At 41.5% G+C, this 20,484-nt stretch overlaps 1 protein-coding gene across 4 annotated transcripts in view; it reads left to right on the plus strand.

Moving 5' to 3' along the window:
* The window catches only part of plin1 (perilipin 1), a 145,299-nt gene that overhangs the window by 96,514 nt on the left and 28,301 nt on the right, over positions 1 to 20,484 (plus strand). The gene's annotated exons all lie outside the window — the stretch shown is intronic.

The raw sequence follows: 20,484 nt of genomic DNA on the forward strand, positions 1-20,484 counted from the left end.
TCTTTCCTTTTTCTTTTAACTACAATGGATACTTTTAAGGGAGGATATTGTAATGGACTTTACATACCTACTTGCTGCCTTGACTGGGAAAAACTTGAACCAGAAGTAGAAATGCATGTCTTCATTGTGATGGTGGCTGTAGCCTTCAAGCCCCATTGGTAACTGGAAAAGTTTATGTTGCATGTGTGCACACAACCCCAAGGGTAAGCCTAGACATCCATAAGGCCAACAGAGGTAGGCCCATGTGACAAAAAAGGGTTACCTCTCCGGCACAAAGACGGTTTCACATACTACAAAAAAATCAGTATTTTACTAAATAAAAAATTACATTGAGCATATTGTGGAAAATTAGGAAACATTCTTAAGTAGACAAACTTGAGGGTAGTTATATGCATTATAATAATACATTTAATTACTGAGGGAAGCTTATTATGTATTTTTCACAACATCTGGTGGGGCTGTGGCCATTAATGCACATACGCCACTGGTAACGAGCATGCTAGGCATCCACGGAACAAAACCATTGGTGCACATTGATGAGCACTCCCTCCAGCACTTGTTGGATCCACTGACCAGGATCATTTGAGAATAGCATGGCTGACCAGTGTTTGAAAATGCATTGCAAAAACCTCACCTCATCAACATTTCATACCAGCCGTGGAGCCACCATGGAGAGCTGCCACCTTTACCCAAAGTCAATCCCTCAATCTAAAATTTCATTTCAGTGGTGATGCCAATCCTGTTTCACAGGCCTTCTAACCTAGGATAAAAAAGAACATTTCTAAAAATTAGTGTTAGTTAATTCTTAACCCAGCATTTCTAAAAAGACTTATTCATTCATTTTGCAGTATAGTCATAAAAGGTTGGCCAGATTTGGACAGTAAATACTTTCCATGTCATTATTTATGATGGCGGCAATGGAAAAAATGCATTTCAAACTCATCATGAAGATTTAGTAGAACAGCAACTACTGAGCACAACACAAATCACCAAGCCAATAATCGCATTCCTAATAAAAGTGACCAACTGGTGCTATAGGTGATACACAAGAGGACACTAGACAGCAGCTGTACAGATTCCATCAAGGGCAAACGAAGGAGGGGGCATCATCAGGTATGCAGGACTCCTTGATCTTTGACCTCCTACATGCCAGTCCCAAAGAATGGCTCTGCAGGGGGCGGTGGCCGGGAGTGTGCATCGCAGGGCCCATGGGGGGTCATAGATTGGTATTCTTATTAAAAGTCTGAAATTCCTAACAGTTCTTATTTTTGGGTCATTTGACAGAAAGAATTTAAAAAGAACAGCCCACAATGTGATTTTACAGTTTAAAATTCCATCTCAATCCTTGACAGAATTAATTATCTTTACCTCTAAACAGTTTAATCCCAACATTTTTAAAGTCAAGCTGTTACTGATTTGAATACAAGTATTTGTGAAGCCTAATACGTTCAAATTTTACACGGTCAGAATACAGTGCGGGTGGGCTGCCAGCATTTACTTCTGTTTTCATGCTGAGGCCTTTTACCTCTTCCTACTAGAAGCAGTACTCTGTATTCCGACTGAGCACTACTCTGACCAACTCTGTCTGGAGACATTGGTCACAAAGATCTTTCAGAAGAGCACAGCGATGTAGTTTGCATTTTTTAATCACATCCTCAGATGGCTCCTTTTTATCCATTTTATTACTTTACTTCAGGACTTCTTAGTCTACTCGGCCCATCAACCCATGTGGCTCACCTATCAGGATTCTTTTTTTGGACTGAGGATCAACTTCTTCCTATCCCATTATGTCCATTCCAGTGTAGCATCTGGAATGCCACATTGAGCTAAAGCAACACCAGTGTCCGTATTTATCAAGCCTCTCAGAATTAGTCCCAGAAATTTCACTAAATGTTTGACTAGGATAAGAATTTGTCCTACCTGAGAGTAGGAACTGAGAAGTAGTTATGATGTGTCAACACCCACTCTGAGCAAGGAGTAGGAGGTCACATTTGAGAATAAATTACATCACAATTTTACGGCACCCTTTACTACAAATTGGCACTTATGATGACGTTTTATAATTTTACCACAAAAATGATGATGATAATAATAATAATAATAATAATAATAATAATAATAATAAAAGTAGTAGAAGAAGAAGAAGAAAAACATAATAAAGTAGGAGATTGTGCTAAACTGCATGTAATTGTTGCCACATCGCAACAACATCAAGAATAATCAAGAGTAATACAAGATGGAAAGACAGAGACACACAAACACAGAAAGAGAATTAATCATGAAAACAGACATGTGTATTTATTTAACAATGAATGATCTACAGCCAAACTTTCTGAAGAAATCTTCCCGTGTAACGCAACAGTTATACTGAAACTAGCTTGTTGTTCTTACACTGTTTCTGAAGTCGCATTCACTCGTTCAGTGTTCCTTATCATCTTAACTTGCCGTGTCACTCTCCATTATCCCTCCTTATATTCTGTGAGGCCCTATTTATCAGATGACTTTGGAGCCTCCACCTGCTTTACTGAACCTTCCCAAGTTTGTAAACTGTGACATGAATGTTCCAGTGGTTCATGGTATGCCAAGCTCAGTGTACCTGTGTGACATTTTGTTGTAAATCACCCACCCTGCCCTGCTTATCTTCAGGGTAACATGCTGGCTACAGCAATACAGTTTGCATACCTGTATGTTGATACTGCAATATCACTTGTGATTCATATAAGTGTGCTCATCCACGCTTGTGGCAATGATCTTTATGTGCATGTCGATTTACATGCATGCAACTTGCTTTAACATTACTTCATGTGAAGTAGCGGAGAAATGTATTGTCACAAAAACGACCATAAGATGTTGAGAAGGTTTGGGGCAGCCACCCGTATAATTTTTCCCAGCTGCAAAACTGAATCAAAAACACAGACATGTTCACACACCTCAGTCCAAAACAGAACTGACCTAGTATACACAAGATGGCAGCTTTAAAGGCCAGTAGGAGAAGTGATGTCATCAGGACCAGAACCAGAAGTGATGTTGGCTGCCCCAGAGCTGGACGGGATTTCCCTAGAATGGTCTGTAAGAGATCGAGAGGGAGAATTAGTACACTTCGCCACCCCCTGGTCTGCCATGGAATTACATGTACTCAAGCCCTTTAGTTTTCTCCTAAACACGCATGTGTGACAGTATGAATTTGTGTATTACCTCACACAGTATAACGGTGGTGAAAAATTTGAGAAATTTGTTTGTGACATACACAAATCATCACATTTCCCTGTGGTTAAAAAAGTAACATCACAACACTTTAATTTCTGCTGACAGAGCATTGCTTCTTCATGTGGTTGGATCGATCACATTGCCTGCAAATATTATTCCATCTCTGTCAAAGTGATATGTTTTTATGAGTTCATTGCTACCCAGTGTTTCCAAAACATTCAGTCTTTCCCACAATGTGCATGCCATACTCTGCCTGAACACCATCTTCTGGCAGCTGACAGGAGGTGGGACAGCTCATAAGCTTTTCTAAATCCTAGTCAAGTTAGGAGTAGTTTCTTAAATTAGGAAAATTGATCAAATGCTTTCACTCCTACTCCTAAGAGTAGGACCAAATTTTTGTCACTCTAAGATTTTTGAGCCGCTTAGGACCGTTTTCCTACTTTAAGATGCTTGATAAATACATATTCAAACTGTGTATTAATTTAATGAAAAAAAATAGCACAATTTGCCTAATGGCAGAAGGTAAAGTTATACAACAAAATCACTAGCATTAAATAAACACTTTAGGCGTACTCTGTATATGGCTCCACACTTTCCATATATACACTTTTTAGGGTTACTTTGACACTAAGAGTTCACTTGAACTTGATGTAACGCTGACAAGTTTGCTGTAAAACAACAGAAGATGGTTGAGAAAAGGATCATAATAATGTGCAGATGAATTTTAATCCACCTTGTAATGCCAATTCAAGAAAATGTTCACCAAAAAGGAGGTCAAAAAAAGCATACAGAAGTCCCAATAATACCTTTCAAGATTTTAGCCATCATCGATCTAATGAATTTGTAAGTTTTCTTAACCTGAAGAATCCTAAAACTAGAAAACGTAACCATGTTCACTGCTGTCTTTTATAGGGGTAGCACAGTGACATCTCAAGCCACAAGTTAAATGACTAACAATGGTGTTTCTGTAGAAAACCAAACAGTGACCACGCATGAGGAAGGAACCAAAAATTCCAGAAACTGTTAAAAAAGCTTTATTGGAGAATTTACAGCAATTCCCTTTTAGTCACCTTCAAAATGCTCTCCTTGGGATGCAATACACTCAATGTGCTTCTCCCATTCCGGAACACATTTCCTGTACTCATTTTATCTTACCATGTCTACAGCCTCCTGTATTTTTTCCTGGATTTCTTGTGTGCTGAAAATCTTCTTTCCTTCAGTCTCAGTTTTTATTCTGGGAACAAAAAAAAACTGAAAGGAAGTGAGATCTGGTGAATACAAGGAAGTGCAATACAACGGCCAACTTGTTTTTCAGTCAAAAAGTCTTACACTGACAACACAGTGCGTGTAGGTGCACTGTCATGGTTTTGGATGCATTTGTCTGGTCATTTTTTCCTGATGCTTTCCCGTGGACGGCTCAGCAGTGAAATGTAATGTCGCTGATTAGCTGTCTGTCCATAGGGAGCAAACTCTTTATGAACAAGTCTGCAAACTCTTTATGAACAACTATCTATCAAAAAATGCAATCATCATCATCTCTTGAATATCTACACTTAAAAATAAAAGTGCTAAAGTGGTCGTTCAGAGCAATGCCATAGGAGAATAATTTCTGGTCCCCAAAAGACCTATCCACATGACGGTTTCAGAAAGAATCTTCTATTTAGATCTGTAACAGGCTTCATACAGTAATTAACCATGAAGAGATGGTAGCTGGTTTATGAATTCCCAATGGGTCCCTGATTTTGAAAGGATTCTCACTGCATACAACAACACAAGTCCAACAACAAGTCCTGGTTTTCTTAATTTGTTAGTGTCCTGCTAGATAGCCTATCATACATTAAAAATTTCATTTTTTTCTTCTACATGATGTATTAGGAAGTTTTTCAAAGCACAAAGAACCAACTTCATGTGCAAGAACCCTTCTCAGAATACAATGGATAGATAGATAGATAGATAGATAGATAGATAGATAGATAGATAGATAGATAGATAGATAGATAGATAGATAGATAGATAGATAGATAGATAGATAGATAGATAGATAGATAGATAGATAGATAGATACTTTATTAATCCCGATGGGAAATTCACATTCTTCAGCAGCAGCATACTGCTACAATAAATAATATTAAATTAAAGAATGATAATAATACAGGTGAAAAAAACAGACAATAACTATGTATAATGTTAAATATTAACGTTTACCCCCCCTGGTGGAATTAAAGAGTCGCATAGTTTGGGGGAGGAACGATCTCCTCAATCTGTCTGTGGAGCAGGACAGTGACAGCAGTCTGTCGCTGAAGCTGCTCTTCTGTCTGGAGATGACATTATTTAGTGGATGCAGTGGATTCTCCATAATTGATAGGAGCCTGCTGAGCGCCCTTCGCTCTGCCACAGATGTTAAACTGTCCAGCTCCATGCCAACAATAGAGCCTGCCTTCCTCACCAGTTTGTCCAGGCGTGAGGCGTCTTTCCTCTTAATGCTGCCTCCCCAGCACACCACTGCGTAGAAGAGGGCGCTCGCCACAACTGTTTGATAGAACATCTGCAGCATCTTATTGCAGATGTTGAAGGAAGCCAGCCTTCTAAGGAAGTATAACCGGCTTTGTCCTTTCTTGCACAGCGCATCAGTATTGGCAGTCCAGTCTAATTTATCATCCAGCTGCACTCCCAGATATTTATAGGTCTGCACCATCTGCACACAGTCACCTTTGATGATCACTGGGTCTATGAGGGGTCTGGGCCTCCTAAAATCCACCACCAGCTCCTTGGTTTTGCTGGTGTTCAGGTGTAGGTGGTTTGAGTTGGACCATTTAACAAAGTCATTGATTAGGTCCCTATACTCCTCCTCCAGCCCATTCCTGATACAGCCCACGATAGCAGTGTCATCAGCGAACTTTTGCACATGGCAGGACTCCGAGTTGTATTGGAAGTCCGATGTATATAGGCTGAACAGGACCGGAGAAAGTACAGTCCCTTGTGGCGCTCCTGTGTTGCTGACCACAATGTCAGACGTGCAGTTCCCAAGACGCACATACTGAGGTCTGTCTTTAAGATAGTCCACGATCCATGCCACTAGGTATGAATCTTGTCCCTAAGGAGCAGAGGTTGGATTGTGTTGAAGGCGCTAGAGAAGTCTAGAAACATAATTCTTACAGCACCACTGCCTCTGTCCAAGTGAGAGAGGGATCGGTGTAGCATATAGATGATGGCATCTTCCGCTCCCACCTTCTCCTGATATGCAAACTGCAGAGGGTCAAGGGCGTGTTGAACCTGTGGCCTAAGGTGGTGAAGCAGCAGCCTCTCCATGGTCTTCATCACATGTGATGTCAGAGCAACAGGCCGAAAGTCATTCAGCTCACTAGGACGTGATACCTTTGGGACTGGGGTGATACAAGATGTTTTCCAAAGCCTCGGGACTCTCCCCTGTTCCAGGCTCAGGTTGAAGATGCGCTGTAGAGGACCCCCCAGCTCCGATGCACAGACCTTCAGCAGTCGTGGCGATACTCCATCTGGACCCGCTGCTTTGCTGGCACGAAGTCTCCTCAGCTCTCTGCTCACTTGCGCTGTTGTTATTATGGGTGGGGATGTTTTTCCTATGCTGGTATCAGCAGAAGGATGTGTGGAGGGTGCAGTACTCCGAGGTGAGAGTGAGAGTGGGTTAGGGTGGTCAAACCTGTTAAAAAAGTTGTTCATTTGGTTTGCTCTCTTCACGTCTCTCTCAATGGTGGTACCCCGCTTCGAGCTGCAGCCAGTGATGATCTTCATCCCATCCCACACTTCCTTCATGCTGTTATTCTGCAACTTCTGCTCCAGCTTTCTCCTGTACTGCTCCTTCGCCGCCCTGAGTTGGACTCGGAGTTCCTTCTGCACGCGCTTGAGCTCATGCTGATCACCGTCTTTAAAAGCCCTTTTCTTCTGATTCAAAAGGCCCTTGATGTCACTTGTAATCCATGGCTTGTTGTTAGCATAGCAGCGTACTGTTCTTACTGGAACTACAATGTCCATACAGAAGTTGATGTAGTCAGTAGTGCAGTCAACAACTTCCTCAATGTTCTCATTATGAGATCCCTGCAGGATATCCCAGTCTGTAGTTCCAAAAAGTTCTCTCAGAGTATTCTCAGCCTCCGGGGTCCACTTCCTGAATGATCGTGTGGTTACAGGTAGGACTCTCACTTTTGGTTTATAGTGAGGCTGAAGCTGAACCAGGTTATGATCTCCTTTCCCAAGCGCAGGCAGCGGGGTGGCGCTGTATGCGTCTTTAACGTTTGCATACAGTAAATCAATAGTCTTATTTCCCCGGGTGTTACAGTCCACATACTGGGAGAATGCAGGCAATGTTTTGTCCAGCGTCACATGGTTAAAGTCTCCAGCGATTAGCACAAGCGCCTCTGGGTGCTGCGTTTGTAAAATGGATGATGTCACTCGCTGACTCCACGTCTGCCCGAGGAGGAATGTATACAATAACAACAATGACATGTCCAAACTCTCTGGGCAAATAGTAGGGACGTAAACTTACGGCCAACAGTTCGATATCCCTGCAGCAAGTGGAGATTTTGACGTTAACATGTCCAGAGTGACACCACCGTGTATTAACATAGAGAGCGAGTCCTCCTCCTTTGTGCTTATCACAGGTACTTGCTTCTCTGTCCGCTCTAACTGTGCTAAACCCGGATAGCTCCACGTTGGCATCTGGGATGGTGTTATTTAGCCACGTTTCGCAGAAACACAACAAACTGCATTCTCTGTAGGTCCTTACATTTTTCACCAGCGCAGCCAGTTCGTCGATCTTATTTGAGATTGAGTTTACATTCCCCAGAATCACAGAAGGCACCGAAGGCTTGAAACGCCACTTTCTCGCAAGCCGCTTCTTTTTTAGCTTAGTGCCGGCTCTGCTGCCACGATACCGCCTTCTTACCTCGTCGGGTAAATATGGAACCACACCGGCACTGGCATTTGTTCTCAGCGCCCGAAGTTGAGTACTTGAATAGGCGAGTCTCGGCGTGTTAAAATCCATGCCCACGTTGTAAAAGTAAGTGTGTCCAGGGAAGGAATCCACATAAAATAAAGTGGTAGGAGTGATCAATAAATAAAAATAGAAAAATAAAAGTAGAAAAGTACACATACATATACAGTCATACACGGAGCTGCTGAAAAGGCTGCCACTCACGGCGGCGCCGGATGCATTAATCAATGGTTCTTTTTCAAGCAATAGTTCTAACAAGGAACCACCCATTAAGGAACCATAAAGTGCCATTATAGAACCAGTACTATTTAAAGTGTGCCATGGTGGCTTGATGAAAAAAAAATGCCCACATCACATGTACAACTGTAGAATAAATGCGAGAAATATGCATTCAATCAACACAGGGTGATGCTACTCGACAGACTGATTAACCAGACAGTGCAAATATGATACTTAGTGGGATATTCAAGAACTACACCTTACTTCCATGCTATTGACCAATTCTAAGAAAATTTTTCCCCTCCCCCCTCATATCTGTGCTGCAAAATGATTGGGCTAAAACAAATTGGCAATGTGCTGACATCACCGCCATAATGTTAAAACTAATAAATTAAATGAAAACAACATATAATGCAGGGTTGTGACTTGCTCTTTAGCTTACAGCATGGCTAGTGGCTGTGATTCCAGCCTTTAATTCAAAATGTTTCTGCTTTTTTTATTTATTTATTTTTTTGTTTGTTTATTTTTTTCTCTCCTCCCGGCCATCTAACCTTATCATCATAATCATATTTAAAGTGTTAGAATATGACGTTATATATAAGGACTTTGCTTTTCTACTAGTTACATATCTATGTTATGTAAGCTCACATTAATGTATTTTTTTATTACTTATTCATTATTATTCTTATCTAATTTAATGTGTTTTGCTTTTCTTGTAATTATTTCTTTGTCATTTTTTAAGCATTTTACCCTACATCCTGTGTATGAAAATGTGTTACAGAAATAAATGTTGTTGTTCAGTTCCCACCTCTGAATCATTAATGGTATGTCACTTAACTAACATATGATCTAGCTGTAAATGCTCTAGCTCTGTACTAGCATGTTACGTTAATTACAGAATGGCACTATAAAAATAAGGGTGTTTGTTTAAGTCCAGTTCCTTAAGCCCTAGGTCAAGTCCCCTAATCAATCAAACGTCAGGAGATGGCAGTTTAACTATTCTAACATGTTCTGTATACAAATTAGTATGAGTTTGTGCCAAAAAGTCAGCATCTGGTACTAATGGGAAGCAATCAGTCACAGTCATTTATTATTTTTCTTACTCTACATTGAAAAAAATGAGAGGTTCGCTAGTCATTGACTTTTCAGACCTGCTTAGTCCATTTCAGAGTCAAGTGGGGACCGTGTCGTAACTAGCAGGTCAGTATTTAACACTGACAGCAGTGAAGGAGACTGGTGATGAATGGCCTGCTCTCACTTTAAAATCCTATGCAACATCAAAGCAAATTATTATCTCTTTATTCTTTAGAACTGTCTATAAAGTCGTGATCTATACATCCATCTGTTTTCTGAAGCCACTTATTCAGTTACATGGTTGCAGAGAGCAAAACATGAAACAAAAGTAAATGGATCAGCGGTTGAGTCACCCCAGGACAATTAAGATGCAGTCATCAACCCAAACTAAACATTATTAGGATGCAAGAGTAGCATCAGATGAAAACAAACATGAACACAAAGAGAAATAGCAAACTCCACACTGGTAGTTCCCAAGCTGGGAATCCAGCACAGCTGCCTTGTTAAGCAATAGCAGGAGCCTACACTGTGCTACTAGGAAGATAATAATCAGAAAAGATCCTGTTTAAACTGCTCTGCCAAAATTCATAATCCTTTTAATTTTTGCTTCTACCATAACCATACATTTTGAATGAAGCTGGAATAAAATGATATTTATAACAATAACATTCTCAATCTCATTTAATCAAATTCAGAGTTAGGGCAGTGCCAGAGCCTATCAGGGCAGTAAAAGGGACAAGACATGGTCCAGCTTTGCAGAGCAAAGTCCATCGCAAGTTCCACTCCTGCACATGAAGCCAATTTAGAATTGCCAGTTTACTTGTTCATCTTTGAAATGTTTTAGGAAAACCATAACAATCTGGGGGAGACCCAAACAGTCTTGAGGATGGCATGCATACTCCGCACAGAGTGGATATGAGATTCCAACCCTCAACACTGAATATGTGAGGTGGCATCACTAACAACTCCACCACCCTACCAGCAGTAAAATTAGCATTTACAAGCAGCCAGAGTTCAGAACTCAATTGTAACTTCAGCCAATATATGCTTCTGTATATTAACACAGCATTTGGTTATCACTAGAAGTCATAAAATGAGATTACATTTTGTCAATAGTTTCTGAACACTAGTTACAGCTGACTAGTTACATTTAACATCTGTTCTTATTGTGTTGTATTTTACTCTTGGTGCATTAGAATTATATACAGTATATACATCTTTTATATACTGTATGCTTTTTCATGCAATAATTTTGACTTAATTAATCTCCAGTAGTCTCTAGGTCAGCTACCCTTACTGTCAAAGCCTCACTCCCCAACAATTTCAAAATTAGAATATGCTCACTTTGAAAGCAAAAACATGGAAAAAAGTGAACCAGGTAAATTCACTCCTCAAGTAACTGAGCAAGAGGTTTGGACAGTTAACACTCATGAAGCTGCAGGACCAAGCTGCCTCACAGTTTTCTGGAGTTTTCTCTAATATCTTTAACTCATCCCTAAATCAGGCAATCCTCAGACAGGGTTTCAAAGCGACCACCATTGTTTCCATGCCCAAATGGCCCAGATTTAGATGTCTGAATGATTACAACCCAGATGCCCTCACCTCAGTAACCATGAAATGTCTATATTTGCTTGTGCTGTCATGCATCAATAGTATTATCCTTGTGTCTCCGGACCCTGTGCATTTGGCTTACCAGCCAGACAGATTTGTGGATGATGCTGTATCACAGACCCGGATGGTCAGAACACATATAATAGGATGCTATTTATGGACTACAACTCAGCTTTTAACACCGTTATCCCTTCCTAACTGGTAGCAAACTCAGACTACGTTTACCTGACCAATTCCATCTGTAACTGGACTTTAGATAGATAGATAGATAGATAGATAGATAGATAGATAGATAGATAGATAGACAGACAGACAGACAGACAGACAGACAGACAGACAGACAGACAGACAGACAGACAGACAGACAGACAGACCTTTATTTGTCCCCACGAGAAAATTTGTTTTTTTTACAAAAGCTCTTTAAATAAATAAGTACATAAAGAGATAGATAAATAAATGGATATACACACACACTATGGTTTGAATACAAAACCAGAATGACTAAAAAGGAAGAAAATTTAAAGAGAAAGAAAACTTCTGACTTCACAGTCACAATGAGGCATCATGCAGACGCATTGCTAAAGGAGCCAAAGTAGCATTTCTTGACACACTTCTGTTGAATAATTCATTGGCTGAAAGTCCCCGATGTCAGTGTATTAGAGAGAGGATGTGCAGTGTCTCCTTGTTATGACCTCCATGAGGTCCAGAGTGTGTCCCATACCTGAACCAGCCTTTTAATTAGCTTGTTGACTCGGTGGGCCTCTCCTGAAGTGATGTTACCAGCCCAGAACACCACAGCATTAAAAATCACACTGGCCATCACAGAGTTATAGAAGATGTGAAGGATGTCACTTCCCACATTAAAGGAATGCAGTTTCCTATGAAAAAAAGAACCTGCTCTGCCCTTTATTACATAGTTACTCTATGTTCCGAGACCAGTCCGACCTGTCATTAATGTGGACCCCTAAATACTTGTAGCAGTAGATCACCTCTATATCCACTCCCTGAATAGTGATCGGACATAGATGCTCTTTTTGCCATTTGCTGATGTTAAGATGCAGACAATTCTCTTTGAAAAAAAGAAACAAAGTTCTCCACCAGACTCCTATATTCTGTCTCATTCCCTTTATCAATACACACTATAAGTGCAGAATCATCTGAGAATTTCTGCAAGTGACATGACCTGGTGAAATATTTATAGTCGGAGGTGTACAGGGTGTACTGTTAGGAGTGGCAACAAAACATCATGACCAGTGATGCAGAACACTGGAGCTCCACAAGGTAGCATTCTAAGCCCAAAGCTGTACTCAATATTCACTCATGACTGTACAGCCAGATATGACACTAATCATATAATTAAATTTGCTGATGACGCCACAGTCATTACCCTCTTTAAGAACAACAATGAGACTGCATACTAATTAGAGGTTAACAGTCTATCTAACTCCTTGAACATAAACAAAACTAAGCATATGACTCTAGACTTCAAGAGGGAACAGGTGAACCACCCACCAGTCTGTACTGATGGAGCCTGCTCTGCCTGCACCAGTCTGCAGTGCTGAAGTTAGTGGATAGTTTTAAATTTCTCAGCCTTCACATCTCAGAGAAACTGAACTAGTCATAAAACACCACTGCCATCATTAAAAAGCACAGCAATAATACCTTCATTTCCTCAGATGATTCAGGAAGTGTCGTATGCAGAAACAAATACTGGTTACCTTTAACTTCTGCGCTACTGACAGTGTATTGACAGGAGGGATCACAGTCTGGTATAGGAACACTACAGCCTAGGAAAAGAGATAGAGAGACAAAGGATGGTGAAGCAGGTACAGCGTTTCACTGGATCTGCTCTTTCCACATTTGGATCCATACTGTATATACTAAACACAGCAGAAATGGGACTAATTTAATACATCGCAAACCCTACCCACTCTGGGCACACTCTGTTTTCCAAAGTGAGATCAGGCCATAGGTAAGCAAGTATCAAGAAGAAGCCAGTATCAAGAACATTTTTACCTCTCTGCAGTCCATCTTCTCAATAATGTGCATCGCAGTAATTGAATAAATAAACTGTACACTAAACACACACTAACATCTGTTAGCATACTAAATAGTCATGTAAGTGTTCTGTCTTGCACTTGTTTTGTCTTGTATTGTATAGTATATGGGTGACCTGTACGATATTTCATGTACATGACTGGACAGATTAACTAAGTGTTTCTTGGTACATTTGTACAAGAGGCAAATAAAGAATCTATCTTGCTCTCTCCATTATGTTTCCAAGTAGTGTGTTATGGTACAATGTACCATCCACATGCTCTGAACTGCATTTGTGATCTTAACACTTCTGTACTTGTGCTTTTTGTTATCAAGTGCTTGTTTCTCACAAGAAATGAAGGTGTCTTTAGTTCCAAACATTTCTTGTTACATAATCCTTCTTTAGAACATAACCCCTCCACATCTTATGACTTATCTAATGTAAAACAAATATCATCTGGTGCACCCGATCGTGGGCTTTCAAAGGCAGCCAGAGGTTGCGTGAGTAAACTTCTGAATTATTGGTGCGGCTGTCTTTTTACATCAAATTACACAGAGGCCCAGCCAAACAGTGGTGTAAATCACTGCCACCCACATGTTCAGTTAATACATTGTCATTACCTCTGAGTCAGCTCATCCTTAAAGCTTCTGACTGCTCCAGAATTTAAAATGAGTGCTTTCATTGTAAATTCAGGGTTGCTTAATTCTGAGGTTGCAGCTCATGTCCCAACAGAAGGACTTCACCGCTGGTAGTAACATGATGGGATGACGGCATGACAGGTGTTTGTGGCCATTACCTCAGCCCGATCAATGTTTGTGTGGAATTTGCACATTCTACTTGTGTTTATGCAGGTTGTTTTCTAGTGTTGCCCTTCCATCCCAAAAATATGCAGTTTGGGTTAATTCTTGACTGTCAGTTGGTCCCATTTAAAGGATGGTGGTTGTTTCCTGTGATGGCCCGAACTCTTCTCTAGATATGATTCCTGCCTTGCATACAACATTTCTGTGATCTCTTCCACCTCCCGTGCCCCTTTAAACTGGAACAAGTGGGCTAAGTAAATAAGTGAAATTATACATATTCTGCATGCCAAATTTCCCCCTCAATCCTTCATATAGAACCAAGTATATTATTATGAAGCTGGAAATTGGAGGTGTGATGATGAATGTTGTTAGTGCATATGTCCTGCAAGTTGGGTGTGCAATGGATGAGAAAGAAGATTTTTTGGAGTGAGTTGGATGAAGGGATGAACAGTGTACCCAAGGGACAGAAAGTGGTGATTGGAGCGGATTTCAATGGACATGTTGTGAAGGGAACAGAGGAGATGAGGAGGTGTTGGGTAGTTATGAAGTCAAGGAGAGGAATGAAGAAGGTCAGAGGATAGTGGATTTTGCCAAAAGGATGGACATGGCTGTGATGAATACGTATTTTAAGAAGAGGGAGGTACATAGGGTTACGTACAAGAGTGGAGGAAGATACACACAGGTAGATTACATCCTATGCAGAAGAGTCAATCTGAAGGAGAATGATGACTGCAAAGTGGTGGCAGGGGAAAATGTAGTTAAGCAGCACAGGATGGTGGTCTGAAGGATGACTTTGGAGATCAAGAAGAGGAAGAGAGTGAGGACAGAGCCAAGGATCAAATGGTGGAAGTTGAAAAGGGAAGATTGCAAGGTTCAGTTTAGGGAGAAGGTGAGACAGGCACTGGGTGGCAGTGAAGAGTTACCAGACAGTTGGGAAACTACAGCAGATGTACTAAGGGTGACAGCAAGAAGGGTGTTTGGTGTGACATCTGGACCGAGGAAAGAGGAAAAGGAAACCAGAGGAGAGATGCTGAGTATATTGGGAGAAGGATGGTACGGATAGAGCTGCCAGGCAAGAGAAAAAGAGGAAGGCCTAAGAGAAGGTTTATGGATGGTGAGAGAGGGCATATGGGTGATGGGTGTAACAGAACAAGATGCAGAGGACAGAAAGATATGGATGAAGATGATCCACTGTGGCAATCCCTAATGGGAGCAGCCGAAAGAAGAAGAAGAAAAGAAGATCCTTCATATAGGACCAACTGACAATCAAGAATTAACCCAAATTGCAAAATTTAGGAATGGAAGGGCAAAACTGGAGTATCTAGAAAATAACCCACATAAACACAGGTAGAATGTGTAAACTATCTATATATTATATAATGCTCTTCAGTTCTATCTATCTATCTATCTATCTATCTATCTATCTATCTATCTATCTATCTATCTGCACTGTAATAAATGGCAGCACTGAGGGCCACCTGACCTACATATTATATTATATTATATTATATTATATTATATTATATTATATTATATTATATTATATTATATTATATTATATTATATTATATTATATTATATTATATTATATTATGTATTTATGTACAGCATGGTTATATAGCTGCTTCCTGGCTCATGTTCAGGGTATTCCCTTTGTAAAGGACAGCCGGGTCCCATGCCCGGCAGGGACGCCTCTGTTACATCTGTTCCGGGGGAGCAGCCATGGACTGTTCAATACCTCCCCCGGGATGCTTGGTGGCAGCCTCCCTGGCAGCCAATGATTCCCCAACCCAGCGCATGGCTCCACGGGAGATGGAGTCCTCCACAGCCTGGTTGGGGGCTCGGAGGGCCGCCAGGGGGAGCTGCGTGGAGTCAGCAGCCTGGCTGGTCATACCTTCAGCCCCACCCGGAAGGGCAATTAGGACCAGGTGGCCAAGCACCTGGATGGCTTCCGGGTGGGATATAAAAAGGGCCAGCCACCACCACTCAGAGAGCCAGAGTTGGGAGGAAGGAGGACGAAGCCTGAGGAGGAGTGGTGGTGCTGAGGTGGATAGAGCAGGGGTAGGCAACGTCGGTCCTGGTGAGCCGCAGTATGTGCAGGTTTTTGTTCCAACCCAGTTCCTTAACGAGAACTCAATTATTGCTGATGAAGCACATATTGCTTAAGTGACATTTTGATGCTTCATTTTAGTGGTCTTGCTTGTTAAGGTTCTCCAACCTTAATTGCTTATTTCAATCTTAAACTGCTGCATTCAGTATTTTAATTGCTCCTTATTAGCAATAAGATGTAAAAGACAAAGCAGCCAGCAGTTCTCCAGCTAGCTTTTTTCCAATTACATCTGTGTGTGTTCATCATGCACTGTTTGATTTAATAAAACACTTAATAGAAAAATGTGACAGACTGAAAATGATCTGTTTTAGGCTTCATATCATTTGGATGATATCTTTGGAAAGGAAAAAAATCTACGATAAGTGCTTGTGGGACTGTGTTGGGCCTGTGGGACACGGGGAAGGCGTGCCCCACGGCTGAAGATAAATAAAAAGCATTTATTTAAGTACGTGCCTCTGCCTGAGTCTGTGCTGGGTCGGGCGCTATATAGCGCCTTTTACACCTTCTTTAACACTACCGTATCACAACATCTTGTGAAGTGTGTGCTAACCCACTGCTCCTTTCTCTTAAACCACAACCATTATGATGGTCTCTCAGCTTCTTGTCTCGCCATGGACCATTTCTTCTTGAACTGCTGTCTTCTAATGCCTAGGGTCTTCAGTGTCCTCCATAGAGATCACCCTGGAAAACCCCTGACTCCATCCTTCACTGACAGACTATTTGCTGGCTAGCCTCCAACACAGTGTGCAGCTCGGGTCTTCCCAGAAGTAAAACATGTACATTTGCACATTCCTGGGCTTTGAGCTTTGATCTTGGTCTCAATTGACAGCTTATGTCATGATACACATAGCACAACCCATGAATTGGAAGTGTAGGCCACTGCCACCATGAAAGTGGGCTTAAGGTCCTTCTCACAACATACAGCGACGTGGCTGAATGCCTCACAGCAAGCAGGAACATATAGAAGAAGCGCGCCATGCAGTTGGGTGTCCCACTGACATGAACAGCACAGTGGGGGCATCAGGTCCCACTCACAGCAGGCAGCAATGCGGATGCACCCTGTGGCTGACAGGAACAGCTCAGCATTGTAAGCTGCTATCATAGTGAGACACATTGCAAAGGCCGAATGATTGTCATACACAACCAAAGTGTTGGGAGTTTGAGCTCCATGTTTCACATTAGTGAGCTTCGGGTCCATCTAGCTTGCTTCATAAGTGTCAGGACAACGGCAATAGAGACATCAGATGACAGTGAACGAAATTGCAGCAACCTTTACATAGTGTCCTGGGGTGCTATGTTTTGTGAGGAATTCATGTACCACCTTTCTTCAAGAACCGGAGGTATGAGTGTTACTATTATTATATTATATTATATTATATTATATTATATTATATTATATTATATTATATTATATTATATTCATCCATTTTCTAAGTACTTATTTTAAGGTCAATGGAAACTAGAGCTGATCCCAACAGCACTCAGTGCAAGCAAGTTTCAAGTTCAAATATTATGTTTGAGATTCAAATTTATTGTCATTATACCCATATGCAGATACTGTATGTTGTGTGACAAAGTGCTATTTAGCTAGCGCTCAAGTTGTAAGCATTGCAAACAATAATGCAGTTGCACAAGAAAAGAAATACAGAGACAACAGCAAAACATCAACAGGTAACAGATCATATTATCAAGGGGCAGCACACTGGTGCAGTGAGTAGCACTTCTGCCTCATGGATTCAGTATCCTGAGTTGAATCCTGGTGCCAGCTGTTGCCTGTGTGGACTTTGCACATTCTCTCTAAGTTCTCTGTTTTCCTGCATCTCAAGAAACTTGTGTAATAGATTAATGGATTATTTCAAATTGGCCCTGTGTGGGTGTATGCATGAGTGGGCCCAATGATGGACTGGCACCCGCTAGACAGAAAATAAAGACCATCAGATGTTTTACCAACACATTCCTTTACCCTGTCTGTCTTGTCAATTTGCCCACCTCAAAACACAACATCAACAGTACTCAAAGGTCCATTTACAGGGTCAAGTACATTGCTAGAAAGTCCTGTGAATGTCTTAGGATAGTGCCCTCTGCTGGTCTTAGTTGTCTATACGTCCTTAAACTGCTGTGTTGTTGAAAAGTCCAGACAATCAGTAACAGGTTCTGGAGGGGCAGATGCTCATCATAGTGTAGCATCTGAGTTCCATTTGACCCCCAGGGCCCTTTCTGTTGATGGTCCACCCAGATAGTACTGTTCAAAGGACAAGCAACATGATTAGTTAGGTTAGGTGGACTTTAGTATCCTAGAGATCAATGTGTTTGATACAGCAATGTGCAAACATAAACTATTGTTCCACAGATATAAGAAATAAGCCAAGAGAGAAGAATTGATGCCCAGTATTATGATTAGATCACACAAAGGTTTGTTACAGATAAGACCCTTGAATTATAGCAGCACACTCTAAAATCGTACTGTTCAATAAAGCCCAAGCTATGTCGCTTTTGTAATACCACTTGTTCCTTCAGAAACCACTTGGCAGCTGGGCTGCCTGTTATGCTTGTATCAGCACATGGGTAGACAGATATTGCCACTTGGACCCTTTACCCACAAAAGAGATCCAGTGAAGTGATGTGAGGAATTGCATCAGGAATCCTATGAGATGTGAGTCTGCAGGGGTTGCCTTCCCAACTTGTCACAGTGTCATTCTACATGGAATTCCACAGTCCCACCTTGTTGAGTAGCCATTATGTTGAACAGTAGAAGTTGTTAACCTTACAATTTCAACAAATTGAGTCTATAGGCCATGTCTGTGTTCAACCTTGTTTTAAAATTGTTGCTGATTTTCAGAAGATTTTTATTTTTGAAACTAAAGGCAATTTGCAGTTCCATTTTTTTTAAATAGATGTTATAGTGCCAGCGTGTCCTGTTTGATGCATGTTGTGGTGCCCGGCGGGCGTCCATGCCTGGCCGGGACGCCCAGGAGGAGTGGAGGAGGGCTTGTGCCTCCTCCAGGACACGAGGGGGCGTCCTCCCTGGTTGTATTGGGGGCCATGGGTACAGAGCTTGGAAGCTCTACCCTGTAGGGGCCCGTGGCCACCGCCAGGGGGTGCCCTGATGCCTGGGGGACCCTGGACCCCAGCGCTTCCGCCACACCAGGAAGTGCTGAGGGGAAGAGAAGAGGGGACACCCCGGAGTGCTTCCGGGTACACAGCCGAGACTTCCGCCACACTGGGGAGTGTCTGTGGAAGATTGCCGGGGAGCACCTGGAGCACATCCGGGTGTGGATAAAAGGGGCCGCCTCCCTCCAGTCAAGGACAAGTGTCAGGAGGAAGTAGGATGACGTCAGGAGGCAGACAAGGAGGCAGCCTGAAGAAGGCATTGCGTTGTGGCCAGGACTTTGGGGCTTGTGAGCACAGTATGGACAATGTAAATAATACTGTAAATAAACGTGTGTTGGGTGACATGAACGTGTCTGCCTGTCTGTGTCCGAGCCAGTCTCCACAATGTCCATATTTGCAATCTCCTCTAACATTCCTCAAAACTACTGAATTATTGGCCCTTCTCTCAAATACTTGCTGTAAAGGACACTATGAAACAATTTAAAAAATAATTATACTGAACCAGTTAGAGGCAGATACAGGCTGTAAAGCAGACAGTAAAATCATTTAAATTCCTCCTACACAGGGAGGATTTCAGAAAAAAAAAAAAACGTGGAAACGCAGCTGAGTTGCGTACTTCCATGTCGACATTGAATAATGTGCGATGGCTGCAGGAAGGTTAAGGCCCATGGGAGTTTGAAGGCAGTCAGAAATATTCCAGTCATTACCTTCTAAATGTAAAAAAGAAAAAAGAAATAGAAAACTACCGGACAAATATAACAATAATTAAATACTGACAATACGTGAGTTTTGTAAAAAGGATGCCCTGTCACCGAGTAACTGGATTAAGTTCTGTCTGGCCTGGCAGCTTCATGCAGAACTCCTGCTTGCATTCGCCCCCACACATTCAACACGCTGGACTGTGCATAATGTTAGAAAAACAATAACAAACACATAGAGAGGAAAAAATACAGAATGCCCCTAGGAAAAAAGATGTAACTGATTAAATGGAAAAAATATCAATCCATTATTTTCAAAACTGTTACTCCATTTTAGGGTAAATTACCTGCATGGGAGAATGAACAACAGCTTCAACATGCATTAGCACTGATTCTACAAGTACCTGAACTGAATTAAAAGGTGCAACTGACCATCCTTACACGAGAAATGGCATCTTTGGTGTTTTGATGATGGTGGTGGACAATGATGTCTCAGGCTTGGCTTCATAATTTCCTATAAGTGCTTAACTGGGCTAAAGGTTTGTGACTGAGATGGCCATGTTACACAGTTTACACTACTCTTGTGCTCTTTAAACCACTTCCTAACCTCTCATGTTCTGTGGATGGCAATATTAATAATAATAATGATA

Source organism: Erpetoichthys calabaricus, chromosome 17 (genome assembly GCF_900747795.2).
Source record: "Erpetoichthys calabaricus chromosome 17, fErpCal1.3, whole genome shotgun sequence".
NCBI classification, from domain to species: domain Eukaryota; kingdom Metazoa; phylum Chordata; class Cladistia; order Polypteriformes; family Polypteridae; genus Erpetoichthys; species Erpetoichthys calabaricus.